A 15246-nucleotide genomic window follows, 5' to 3' on the forward strand; every position below is an offset into this window, starting at 1 on the left:
TCGAGGCGAGTTTATGCTCACAGTCGTTTGATTTCCAGCCAAACCACACCGCTTTAGGTTGTCTGACAGTCTGAAGTATATATTTTGCCATGTGTTGCGAACATAGATTGAAAGATATTTACATTTATGGGGAATTCAGAGTTGTATTTGACTGTGGGAGGGAACCAGAGCAGTTAGAGGGAACTCAGGCCAACTCTACACTGCAAGGCCCAGGGTCGAGAAGGTCAACAAACAAATAAGTGAATAATTTAAGATCTTGTGAGGTAACCCTGTTTCCTAAGGTAAGGTCAACTTAAAGATCCCCTCCAGAAAAGTTTGAAGACATATGAAAATACTCTAGCCTGAATAATAAGAGTAAAAAATGTCAATAAACTAGTTGCACATGTGACCACGATTGGCTCCCAAACTAGATGTGTTGTCACAAATCATGCTTGTATATACACACCCCTTAAATTCAAGATTTAGGGTGAGCACAGAGAAAACCTGTCAAACCTTTCACACACATTATTCTGCACAGCGATGGTCAAACATTCAAATGATTTAAAATATTGTTTATAAAAATATTTTTGAGTGGAGGGTGACTTTATATATTTGTTAGTGGTTTGTGGTTTGCAAAAACGTAAAAATATTTAGCTGAGGATAATCTCAATCTATAGTAGAGAACTGGACTGGAATGACAGTGTCACTATTCCATTTTTTGATTTTTTTTGCAAGCAAAATTAGAGATGAAAAAAGGTGTTTTAAAACAATCGTGTTAAGTTATCCAATCAGTTTCCGACAAGAAGAGAAAAACCTTTCACATTATCCTGATAACCGCCCACCCCATTCATCCATTATACACACTGACCACTAATGACCTGAGATGGACACAAAGAATGCACGCTTAAGACGCTCGCTGAAGACGAATGAGTAAAAATGCACTCTGAACTATTGACAAATGGCGTGAAACACACACACACACACACACACACAACGCAGACACACAATTAGAATGCAAAGTGAAGATGGATGACACAGTGAAGATGCTCCCTGAACTGAACTGTAGGTGACAAATGATCAGCCACCTCAGTGGGTGTACCGACCCCCTGCTATGGCTGAACAAGGGTGGGTTATTTTGTATTTTGACAAAGGTTAAGTGACCATTTCTTAACCTTCTCTCTCCTGCTGATTGGGAGACTCATAGATAAACTATGCACTGCTATGCCTTTCTTTGGGAGCAAATAATTACAAGTCAAGTTAATTTTATTTAAACAGCCCAAAATCACAAATTTGCTTTAAAGGGCTTTACAATCTCTTTGACAAACAACAGCGTCTATCTTGAGACCCTCGATCCGGATAAGTGAAAAGTTGCTAAATTGTACAAAAGTGCTGATACAACTATACTTAAAACTGATATAGAGGCAACCAAAAAGATCAAAATTTAACTTCAACTTTAATACATACAATAAGGCAAATACGTAACTACCATTTGGAACAGTTTTTCTTTTTTAAAGAATCAGTAGTTGATGCCTTATGTTAAAAAGACTTTGATACACATCTGTTTATTATAAAGATTTACATTTATGTCAAACTAAAAATGTGGCCAAACTCTGCATGTGAAAAAGGAATAAAACCATGGGCTTCCTTATTATTCCTGCATCATACCAAAACATAGACAGTGAAATAGCATTTGCAAGTTAATTAAACTATTTAAGGAGCCAGATGGGTGGGGTTTTCTTTGTGGTAAAACACAATGAATACAGAATAGTATAATGTCAACTTACTATTCTGTGACTAACAGCTAACCAAACACTCTTTGACACACTCTGATACAGTAAACCCTTCCCCATCTGAAACTTCAAGCAGGTTAAAACAAAAAAGTAAAACTAATTTGCAAATATTTGACCCAAGCCTGATATAAAAACAAACCCTCTGGCAGCCAGCAGACTCCACACGGGCCTGCAGTCCAGCACTCAGAATCTGATTTTAAAGAACTGTGACTGGTCATTCAAGGCAGCTCTGAATCGTTTGTCTACATGCCAATACACTGCCCAGTCACGGCGCTACACGCACATGCACGCACGCTCGCGCACACGCGCGCACACGGGCACACGCACGCACGCGCACACACACACACACACACACACAGTGATCAGCTCTGTCACACTAACGTTTACTTGTCTTGTCTTTGTTGTTTGGTGAGCTGTTATCACTCTCTAGCCCACACGCCTCATGATGTAAGTCAGCTGTTGTACATTGTCAGTGTACGATAAATCCTCCGGCATACGGTAAAGCATCACGCCCTCTGACTGTTCTATCTGAGCTGCCATCACAAAATTACACCCCATTACCCTGCAATAGCCCTCACTACCAAATTACTAAGAACTGTTTCACAGCTCATTACCAGCCAATAATATAAGACAGTTTAATTCTTTTACTGGCAGCATTGCTTGACCGTCAATGAAACCAACCGGTGTAAAAATGTGGATACTGAAATATCATACCTCCTGAGATAATCTCATTTGGCTGGTCGATATCATATGTTGTTATAGCATGTGGGTGTGGAGTAGCTGGTTTACAAAGCCTTAGCCAGCTGATAGCCCTGATAACAACACCGTATCCATTACTCGATGCTCTGTCCAGCCACCATTACGAATTACCTGGAGGTCAGGACCTTGGAGCCACTCAGCTTCCTTGCCACTCTCCCCAGACAACCGCTGGCCAGTACCACTCAATACCCCAGGTCCAGTTTCCCCATTGGCATCAACCCCCCACCCTCCTGTTCCCCACTACAGCCCCCCTAATAGTGTCTGGATGGGGGGGGGGGTGTTGGCGCCTAAACAGCAGCAGATGTGGCTCCGCAAAGAACACCGGCTCTAATTAACTTCAATGGATTTCCTAATGCGACAGCTACCATATTTCATTTACCGCGCACCCAGACCCCAGTGGACCGACGGGGGCCAACTGATACTTCCACTCTCTTGCATTGCGGAGAGTGGCGGTGGAGGGATTTGGGGAAGGGGTGCACTGAGAGTGAGGGGTGAGGAGATGGGGAGTGTGAGGTGAGGAAGAGGTGGGGAGTAAGGGGATGTCGGAAACCAGAGCAGAAGACATGACCCCTCTTACTGAGAGGAAATCAATTAATTCAAGCTTTTTCTTTTTATGACGTGGTGTGTCTGCGATGAGGGGCTGCTGCCAAGTCAGCAATCTGAGGTCGACGTCACAGCTAATAGCAAAGGCTACTATCGCTACATTATATCGAGAAGGGGAGAAAGGAACGGGGGGGGTGTTTGGGTGTTGAGGACTGGCAGAAAAAGAGATAAAAAGAGAGAAACGTGGACGCTGAGGGAGATGGATGCAGAGGGAGTAAGGGAATTTATGGGCCTGGGTCTTATTGTTCCTGTACACGTGAGAGTGCACAGCTGGGGGAAAAGAGGGAAATGGGGTACAGATGTACTGTATCAAACACAGAGGCCTGAACTTCAATAGATACATTACGATGCGCTCCCCTGCTGCACTCCCTTTTCAAACATCAAAACCACCTTCTACCTTTCTCACCCTTCTAGCTACTGCCCCCCCCCATCCTCCCAACACACACACACACATTTACCTGATAGCCCCTTTCTTTCACTAATATCCGCAGCCTGCCCGGTGTTTTTTTCTTGCTCTGTGGCGGTAGGTTGCATTCATTTCACTTTACTCACCTCATTCTCCTAACCCTTTACGGGCGCAGCAGGTATCAGGCTTCGCCAGAAAGCTGTGGCCTCTTTTGAACTGTGACTAGCTTGTTTTAAAACCTACCTTAACACACACACACACATATACCTTAACACACACACACATACACATGTTAGCAATGTCCAGCCCTAATGACATGGGTATATTATCATGCCCCAGACGACAATACATCACAGCTGTTCACACTTGCCCCCTCCTCTCCTTCCACATCCCTTTAACACACACACACACACACACACACACACACACACACACATACATACAAATCATTATGAGAGGATGTACGGAGGAAGAAGTGGAAGCAGGGGGAGGGTGGGAGAGTTTTGTGCCCCCTGAATCTCCAGGATTTGCTCCTTTTCTTTACTGCAATGAGGGAGTAGTCATGTGGAGCAGGGGTATCAGTGGAGGCACTGGAAGCGGACCTGGCCGTGACCCTCTCCTCCTCCTCTTCCCTGCTAACTAAAGAGGGAGGAAGAGAGAGAGAGAGAGGTTCCCCAAGGACCAGAGAGCTGAGACGTTGGATAATTCCCGGTGCTTTCCCGATGCCTATAGAGGAAGGGGCCCCTCTGGATTTGTCAGTTGTGGCTGCAGCTGTCTCTGGGCAAAATGGACCACAGTGGACCTGACACTTGATCTCTCTTCTCTTTCTCTGCCTCTCTTGCTGGTCCTTTTATCTCTCTCTCTCTCTCTCTCTCTTTGCACTAACTCTCTGTCTGTCTTGCTCCATCATTCCTTTCACTGTCTCACACTCTCTGTGTGTCTCTCTTTTTCTACTTGGTCTTCTATGTCCACACTGTTTTGACCCTTTTGTGTACATTACACTTGTCTTTTTCTCACCCAAGAAAATGGAGCTTTACAAAAACGGTCTCTAGAAATAAAATCAAATAAAATCACATTTCAGTGTAGCAAGACAATGTAGCCCATCACCTCCAGTCCACTCTGTGGTCACTTTTAATGTCAATATAGCTGATCACTTAACACACTTGTTATCATCAACCTGTATTCATTTCTATTTTGTTAGCTGACTTTGCCATAATAAAATTATGATTTGAGCGACGTCTCAGTGAAACAATGACGAAACTAGATCACAACATTGTATTAGCTACACTCAAATTACTGTTTTTATAGTGATTTAGTTGTCTGACAACATAAACAGAAAAATATGTGAATGACAATTACTAAATTGTGAGTTGTGCGGCATTAAAACACAGTATACTGTATGTAATCACTGAGAGCAGGAAGGGTCAGAATGAATAACAAAAAGGAGGTTTAGCTGGATGTTAAGGCATTTGATCTTCATGGAAACAACACGCAAACGCCACTTTGGAAGCAAGTCATTTTGTTATCTAATTTGGCCAGCTGAGTGTCAACATAGTCTCAGCTTCTCAGGTTCTCTCCCTATTGTGCTTTGAATATCTTTATCCATGTATATCTTTCCAATTCCACTTCCCTTTGTTTCTGCTTCCATCTATCTATCTTTCTCTTGACCCAGGGAGCCTTATTTATGCATACCTCTCTTCACTGCACAGGTATAAGGGTTAAGAACAAACTCTCTTTCTTCATCTAATAGGACGTTGTAAGAACGGATGCTGTTGGTCTGCCCAGTTTCGTCTTATCTACACTGTCTTCACAGTTGGCGTCATTATCGTCATAAGGCTGCCTTATCAGCCTAACTAACAAGAAAATCTTGTTGTGGTGTTAGCCGGAAAACAACAAACAATAATATATATTTCATGTGTTAAGCACCTTTCATACCTAAAATTTGCATAGAAAAGGAAAAACAAATGACATGACCATGACAACAAAAGACAGTCTACTTTGCAAAATTGAAAGGTGCGTCTTTAGTTTCTTTAAGAAATGTATAGAAGTTCTGAGATATTCACTGAAAAGTTATTTCACAGTTTTTACTTTTTTTATGCACTCCATAGGCAGTTTATCCATGTTTCTTTGTCTTAACTGTTTCAGTTAACAGTTAATTTATCTCTTCAGTGCGAGGTGAGAGAAAAGGATGCACAAAAGAAACCACTTTCATTTTTACGATTCAGGGCACATATGTTGCCGGGTGGCAGCTACCGTTCTGCCGTCTGAAAGCACCCTAAACTTAACACCTAACACACAGGATGCAAGACACAAACCCTGCCTCCAGTGTCATATCACAGTATGATAGTATACTTTGTGATTTTGGGGGGGGGGGACATTACAGATGAATGCAATCCAAGCAGTAAGTTAATTGGCAAAAATCAGTATATTAGTAGTATTTTTAAGTATATAAATGTATTTTGTAGGAGGCAAGCTTTACATTTTTCACATTAGTGCTCTCCTTTGCCTTGAGTGAAGTGTAATTGACATATCAGTGCCTGGACCTGAGTCTCAAGTAATTGGCCTACTTTGTCCATACAACACATCTGGCTCCCAGAGCCACAGAGTCAGGCCCACAGTCTCTATAAAGTGAAACACCATCCATAAAATCTCCATTAGAGCAGGGCTGCCTGGAGGTCGCCGTGAGGAGAATCAGGGGGTCACTGCTCCACTGTAATGCCTTCACACATGAGGTTAGAGGTGAGCGCTGTTGACATTCCTCCCATGACTGTCTGATAGCATGATTGATCTACCGGAGCGAGGCTCTGGAAGGTACACTCCCCACTTAGCTCCTGAACTTAAACATTTATGTTTGGTCCTGTGTCTTTCAATCTATCTCTTCTTCTTTTTCTTTGTCTGTCTGTGCACCTCTTTCTCCCTCTCTCACCTAAATGTCTGGTGGATCTCCAAGCGAGGCTTTAGTGTCACACAGGGATTGACCTTGGAGAAACGGTACCAGAGAGTGTTTATCTGGCTTTCCTCTTAGCTAAACCAGATAAAAGAAGAGAGTCGTGATTGATCGCCCACTCTTCGCCTGAGCCTTCATAGGTTTTCTGTTAGCAGTTCCATGCGAGCTACAGTAGAGGGCTGTGAGTTATTGCCTTGTCAAATTCCACACCTTCTGAGTGCCATTGGCCTTGGACGGGAGGTAAAGACTTTGACTCCTGCACAAGTATATGAGTGGTACTTTTCTTTTCCCTTTAATACATTCTAAGTTTTTACTGCCCCTTTGGACACGATGTGTGAAGTGATGGGGAAAAATTTTAAGGATGGTGTGCAAAGAAAACATGTACCAGACACAACATAAGGAGTTTAGCATGGCTTTTATTCCCCTAACCTATGCGAACACACAGGTTCCTGGGGACAAAATACAAGTGCGGATGAGAATCTTTCAAAACAGAGTTCTTGGCGATTACTTGCCAATAGTTTGGGGTGAGACGTTGTGTACCTGAAGTGTCCTTACTGGGTGCCACACCTCACGCAACATGAAGGTAGACTGCCACCTTCTCCTGGATTTGTTCAAAAACAGAGAGAACAAAATGTTTCCTCAATCTTACATGCAGGCTAAGAAAAATGAGGGTACAATTATGATTTACAGTAAGCATACATTTGAACAAAGCACACCCGGACTTTCTGTAGGCCGGTCAGTCATTAGAGCCCACTCACAGCCCAGCTTATCTCTCCCAATCAAATACACCAGCCCCATAATACCCCAGGATGGACAAAATCACATTTAATTGGAGGTTCTTTATTTTTTCCAAGTCCTTTCAGCCTGAGCCTTTGAGTAAACAAACAAACAAACAAAGTTGGAAACAGACGGTCAGTGGCTGGGCGGGCTGGTCAGGGTTCAGTCGCCGGGGCAACGGGATCCCGGGCCGTTTGTTTTCCCCCTGGGAGGTGAGGCGGGTGAGATCAAGGGGGGTGACTTGTTGTTTATTACTATAATTTGTCTGAGTGGCTCTGGAGAGATTTCAAGGCTCTTTGAAGCGGGGCTGGATGAAGCCCGGAGCGTGGCATGCTGTGCCGGGCTTTGGGCCCAATTTCCAATTCACCTACACCCCCGCCTCTACCCAATCTACCCCCTTTCTGTAATCTGCGTCCCAATCCTTTATCCTGAGCCGCGTCATCCCGGATCCTCCAGGATCTTAAGGGCCACACAAATGGAGAACTTTGCTTGGAAGTCAATCTCTCATGTATGTTTTTTTTTAGGTTCTTACACCTCCACATGTTAAATTACATCCCCCCCCATACACAAAATAGAATTGGAAAAGCAAAGTGATTAAGTATGCTTCAAAGTCAAATCAAACATTGATGTTTGTTTTTAAGTGTGCACCATTTCACCAAAAAGAAGATTTTTTAGTGTTCCCCAGGGAGCGTGAATTGTTGGTTGTGACTGACACGCTAACGCTGGTACCAGTAATTTGGTTGGTGCAATATCTGTGTAAAGGGCACTAACATTTTTTGTAGTTTCACTTCAATGCGATGTGGTTAGTTGTTGCATAGTCCCATCTGTGATATAAACACTCCCTACGTTACTCCGTTCATTAGTTACTCTGAGTTGATTCAAATCACAGGGCAACGTATGGCGTGCCGAGGTCACAGGACAACTTGTTGCTGTGAGTTTTGACAGTCTGGTCATTTTGCCATCACCAGAACTGGACTCAGGAAAGAGAGACAGTTAACGCTAGCTGGACCCCCTCCTTTCTGTAACATGGGACCAATACAACACTTAGTGTGCAGGAGCTGCCAATGACTCAGCTGTTGTTGAAATATAACATGAATAAAAAATAACATCTAGTGGGAATAAATGCTTATGCTGCATTCGTGCAATGTCAGAAGAATGGGAAGAACAGGAAAAACACTCCTTATTCTGACTTGTGTTCACCACCTTCAAATAAATAAATAATAAATAACTTAAATTAGGTTTTTGTTGTTGCGTATTTGATGGGTCACCGAGTGGAACCAGGTACACACAGTGTGTACCGCTGAAGAAATTAGCAAAAACGATTGTATTGGTATTAATTGGATTTTATTTTGATGTAACTACCAGCGGTGGTGCATTTACAGTGTGGGACAGGTCTGCTACTCAGCCTACCTTGCCAGCTACCACTTTCTGAGAGGAATACAAACTTAACAGCACGATGAGGATAAAATATTTCCATCTTTTTACAGTATATGTCATATCCTCTTTTGAAAAATATTAAAATATGCAATTGCAGTATCATTATAATAGTTCTCTAGTGTTCTCTAGTGCTCAGACAAAAAGTGACAAGAATTCATAATAATTTATGTCAACGTCAACATTTTTGTTTTAAAAGCTGCCTTGGCTGTATGTGCAACCAATGGCTGTCTGCATGTGTCAGTGTGTCTGTGTTTATGTTGTATCCCTACATAGGAAGTCCTCTCACGCAGGCCTTAGCCATCATGTGCATGGCTGTCTGTCTGCTGTGTCCTGGATGGGGTGCAAGGGCTGCAGTCAGTCCCAGAGCAGGTTTAATTGGTGTCAAGCAGGCCTCAGTGAAAAGCCATCAGAGACTAGGGACGCTCAGCGAGACAGGAAACCTTTTATTAGGGGACTTCCTCCAACTGCATGACTCTCAGTGTCCCTGTCTGTCCTATTGTCTCTCCCCATATCCCTCCCTCTTAAAATCTCTCATCACCGCTCAGTTTCCATCTGCTCTCTTCCTCTCCCACTCACTCTCAGTTGGCTTCAAACATTTACTATTTATCACTCGTCCTCCCACCCTCGATGCACGCTCTCTCTTTCTCTCTCTCTATCGGTGGTATTGTTTTTTATGTCTGAAGCCTGTCCTTGAGTGAGTGAGGGAGTTTGTCTCTGGGGGAATCCGGTGACCACAGCGGCACACCAAGCCAGCCAGACTAATGATGAGAACACTTCCTGATATCCAGCAGACACACTCACACACACACATCATACATTCACACTCACTCACACACACACACACACACACACACACACACACACAACACCAATCATACAATGAGACAGATGCACATCTACGCAATTATAACCCTCCTAATTATTACCAGTCAAGTTATTAATTTAAATATTTGATAGTGTTTTATATCAGATGACTTTCAGGTACATTTTAGAAAAAAATAAAAACTAATATCAAATTTTCTAAAAAGAAATACACTCATGCCTCCACTTGTTTTAATGCCCGTAAGCAAAAAAACTAAGAAATATGAGAAAATGAGACAGAAGCTTGCTTTGCTGTGCCTGCTTCTGCTTCTTCTTAAACTACATCATCATAACATGCCTCCACTCCCCCACAGAGCACCATGATGCTAGATTATTTAGATAATCTTCACATCATGTCATTTTGAAAATATGTGCATAAAGGTAGTTGATGGAAATTTGCAGACTCATTTACTGTGCTGACATTTCAGAAAAAGGCCTGTTTCACAGCAGACATTTTTAATTGCCATAGTAGGGAATGCACAGGTGTTACTAATAACATTAATGATGGCTCTGTTCTATTCAAGTGTCGCAGTAAGCCATGACAGTGTAAGAGCCAGAATGGACATAACCCAGGACCCTGACTTTTATTGTTTACATTTGTGCTTGTCAAAATGTCTTCTTTGAAAAAGCTTTAAAATGTGTTTGTTTTGATTGAAACAGAAGGAATGTTTCAGTTTATTAATTCACCAAATTAAGAATGCCTGTGGCTTTTCATAACACGCACACAGACATTTGCATAAATATACACAAACACATCCACCCACACTTGTACATAAAGACAATGGAGCAGCTGTACAGTGCAAGTGCTGCCTGCAGTGTTTTGTCAGCAAGTTTAACTGCAACAGTAACGGTAACTGCAATTACTGTTGCACAAGAGCAGTCAGACAGAGAAAACACACACACACACACACACACACATATATATGTGCAGTGTAGACAGCTTCTCTTCCTACACATGCTGGCACACCCACACACACACACACACACACACACACACACACACACACACACACACACACACACACACACACACACCTGCCTTTCAGGTAACTGAAGATATGATACAATACAATCACTTGGTTTGACATTTAAATATCAAGCAGTTGTGTTGTGATGACAGTGCAAAGTCAATACTTCTAGTCATGTCTTTTAAAGTGAAACAGTGCCACATGTGTTATAGGTAGGTCTCAGTAAATTTCCAGGCATAACTGAACCAGACCCAAGAATGCACAAACCACAATGGGAGAACATACCATTCTGTATGGCAGTGTTGGGAAGGATACTTTCAAAACGTATTCCGTTACAGAGTACAGAATACATGCCCAAAAATGTAATTTGTAACGTATTCCATTACGTTACTCAATCTGAGTAACGTATTCTGAATACTTGGATTACTTCCACATTGAATTGCATTTTATAAGTAGGAATGCGGCCATCACATACAGCTTACTGAACAGGCCTATTCTGGTGTGTTCTTCTGTTCCAACTGGCTGAATGTGTACCTAAACAAGCAGATAGATTTTTGTATTTGTAGTCCCGAACTGCATACTACAAAAATCTAACCGCAGTCTAATTCTACCATGAGCTAATTTTAGCTAACGTTAGCTAACATGTCAAACGGGGCTAGTCTTTCAACGGCTCTGGGGCTAGTAAATCAGCCTGTAGGAGAATGTAAAGTTGCACGTCAACTATAAAATAGCAAGGTGACCAGTAAAACTACAGCAGACGACTACCCCTGGCTAAAAATAACTTACTTTAAGATGCTTCTTCAGGTTGGAGGTGGAGTAATTTGGACACTGAAAGGAAGTTGGTTGTTGGCAAGCAGAAGTTGCACTGCAGTGCACAGTTATATTTCGTTCTCTCTTCTCTTTCTTTAATGTGAAATGCTGTTTGAATTTCCAAGATAGAAACGCATTCCTGCCCTGGCTCTGTTGTGCCGGTTCCGGCTCCATCTTTACCTCTATCAGTGATCACGCAAATAGCTACTTTTTTCGTTTTCATATTGGGGCTTCTGGGAAATGCATGGAGTTGCGAGAGTGAATAAACCCGTGAAACAGAGAAGTATCGTCATGTAATCCATGATTTCAATAATGTAACTGTATTCTAAATACCAACTATTTAAATTGTAACTGTAACGGAAACCAGTTACTCATAATTTGTATTCTGAATACGTAACGCCGGTACATGTATTCTGTTACTCCCCAACACTGCGGTTTAGGTACGTCACAGTAGACCTGTGAAGGGGTAAAACCATCTTTGTAACAGGAACCAGGAAACGAGGACAAGCAGAGACTCATCCTGACAACTAAGCTGGAACGGTGGACGCCTAACTGCCATTGTTACGAAAGCCTGCACAAAGTTCATTTGTTTCATGACAAGACAAGCTTGCACACTTTCCAGCGAAACTATCTGAATGATCTCTATGTACCTGCAGGACTGGGGATGTGTTATAAAAACAATCAAGCAGGTTTTGGCCTTATTTCCATATCAACTGCTGAAAATGCCAGTGAAAAAAAAAGAAAGCATCCCACCGTTTATCTTACAACTAGACACTCTGCAATCAGCCCTCCTGCCAATCTCTTTTTCTGTCTTTGTTCCTTTTCTCTGCTTTTTTGCCAAACTCTTCTTTTCTTTCAACCTCTACACCTCTCTTTTACTCTTTCTGAACCACAACTCCACCGCCTCCCCCTTTTCTCCTTTTCTCTCTTTCATTTCATTTATTCCTGAATGCCACCCTTTTCTCTAAGTCTCCATTTTTTTCTTTCTGCAAACCCTACCCTCTCTCCACTTCTTCTCCACCCCTCTCTTGTTCGATCCCTGACTCAACTTTCACATTCCTGGAGCATTCCTGTAGGATTAGCCTTTAGCATTCTCAGGCTATGCAGAGGCCACAGCCCCCCCACTGTGACGGTGGCAGGCACTAACGGACGACAAAGTGTGTGTGTGTATTATCCTCTCACTCTTTCATCAGCACCCTCCTCCTCCTGCCGCCCCAGCTCCATCGTGCTCAGATCACAGTCAGCAACCATCAACCCCCCCCCGGTGTCCTGGCACAGAGAGTACCTGTGCACGTCCCAGCAGATGCACACACACATGCAGACGTAAGCAGTTATTCAACAAATTATCAAATTAGTGAGAGCACTAATGATTATTAGCATTTACATTTTTGTCCAAATGCATACTACGAAAATGTCAACTTTCTGTCAAATACCTGACAAGCCAAGGAGACGTGTCACATTGATGGCCACAGTGTTTGAATGACCCAGTGGTGGAAGAAGTATTCAGATCCTTTACTTAAGTAAAAGTGGGAATATCAGTGTAAAAATACTCTGCTGCAAGCAAAGGTTCTGCGATTAAAATCTTACATAAGAAAACATGCAAGTATAAGCAGACCCCTACTTAAAGTATCAAAAGTGAAAGTACTCGATGCAGGAAAATGGGCCCTGTGAAAGTTGTATTATCATATATTATTATTATTATTATTAGGTTCTTATTATTGATGCATTCATGTGTAAGCTGTATTCTAATGCTGTAGTATAATTGTAAAGCTGCTGGGTTAGATCTACAACCATGCATTGTATTTTATCAGCACACCACATGTTTTATATGTAAAATATTAATCAAGAAAGAAACTAATAACTATAGCGGTCAGATAAATGTAGTTGAGTTAAAAAGGATAATATTTCCCTCTGAAATGTAGTGAAGTAAAATAGTTAAGTAGCATAAAATATAACACTAAAGTGTAGTACTCTTCAGTACAGTACTTGAGTAAATGTACCAGTGACCTCTGGGAAATGCAGTGCAAAAAAACCAACTCTAAATTAAAATAGAATTATAAAAGAAACAGTAAATTGTAATGTTTGCAATCCATTTTATCTAATATTGGGTTTGATAATTCATTTCTTTAAGGCTACTAAAAATATGTTGTCACAAATAATTAATGTATTTATAATTTAATAATTTATTTCCAGTCTTGTTGAGGAAAAATCTTTGATTGATTGATTGATTTCTTTTATTTTGAACATGTAAATAAAATCAAACATCAGAAAACAATAGTAATAAAAAAAAGTTAAAAAATAAAACTCCATAATTTCCAGTACTTAAAGACCTCTATTTACACATGCAAAAAGGAGTAGGAAGAAGTAAAACGTATGTACTCCTACCCCTTTGTACCCTTTCTATCATAATAAATGAGTTAGCTACAAAATAATAAGTCTATAGAGATAATAAATCTGTAATCAATGAAAGTATATTTTCAGAAGTTCTATTCACATTCATATATTTACCCATACACAACAATATTTATACACATACCACAAATTGTTCAATATAAGGTTATTAATTGCACTGTGTTTCTATGTACCTCTGGAATATAATTTCTTTGAACATCTTTTTGAATTTGAATATGTTTAGACATTGCTTTAATTCATTATTTAGTTTATTCCACAATTTTTTAATTCTATCACTTCATCATAACAGCTTCAACATTAGCTTAAATGCCTTTGCTGCTTATCCCAATTCAAGCCGTACTTTATACAAACAGAAAAGAAAAATTCAATTGTTTATCCATCTTTTCTCTCGCTCCATCTCTCTGATGGAGTGTACAGCTGCCTGCGGCACCATCGGCACACCAAGTAGATTAATGTTTATTTCACTCACACTAATGATCCTCAGCACCAAGGGTGGAATCTAGTGTTGATCCACCCCAATTACAGTCAGATTGACCTGCCTAGTCGTTTCACCAGGAAAGATGGGACTAAGAAAAAGTAAATGATAAACTAAAGAAAAAAAGGACCAAAGGGTATAAAATATTGTGGCATATGCAGAGACACAATATAGTAAATTGATTCATGCGGTAGAGTACACCTATTTCCGCTCTTCCCCTGCCTCCCTTCCTTTTTTATCCGAGCTTTCAAGTTAAAAGTAAAGCACTATGAGGTAATCATGGCCTTTTTCCTGTTTGCTCTTCTGTTCCTATAAGGGGGCTTTGTGTTGAGTCAGTGTTACAAGCCAAACTAGTAGCACTGGCCTACCACATGTGGAAACACTCACATCACCTCCCAGGACAAAAAACTTGGCAAGGACAGATGGGAGGAGGGGGTGAGGGCGAGAGAAAAAGAGAATGAGTGTGTGTGGGTGAGACAGAGAGAGAGACCCTTTTTGCTCATAAGTATCACCTTACTTCAGCCAAAATAAAAGTGTGATCAGAGCCAAAGACGCACCTCAAAAACCTCTCAGCTGTTTCCCTCTTCTCTCCTGCCAACATGACTCATTTTTATCCGCACCTCCCCTCCCTCCCTTCCTTTTCTCTCCCCCCTTTTTTTCATAACCCCAGTCTCACTCAATTGTCTATCCAAGAATTTTTGCACATAATTTAGCACTGGATCCTTTCCTGCTTTTCAAAATGCACTCTAGTATTCAAAATCTCTTTTATACCCACTCCGTTGTTTTTTGCTCAGCTCTTTCTGCTCTGTATACCTCAACTCTTTTCATTCTCTCCGCTGTTAATTTCCCTCCTTATCTATCCCTATATCTAAATCCCTCTCTCCTGTCTCATATTGCATCTCTTTCTGTAAATGTACAGTACAGTATTCTGTTCCTCCACATCAAGCTGATTGCTTTCTGTCAGAGTGTACTGCTGTAGGGGCCCCAGGGGGGCCCGGTTCCTCACATCTAAACATCTGTCC

Source organism: Sander vitreus, chromosome 18, assembly GCF_031162955.1.
Source record: "Sander vitreus isolate 19-12246 chromosome 18, sanVit1, whole genome shotgun sequence".
In the NCBI taxonomy this organism is placed as follows: Eukaryota; Metazoa; Chordata; class Actinopteri; order Perciformes; family Percidae; genus Sander; species Sander vitreus.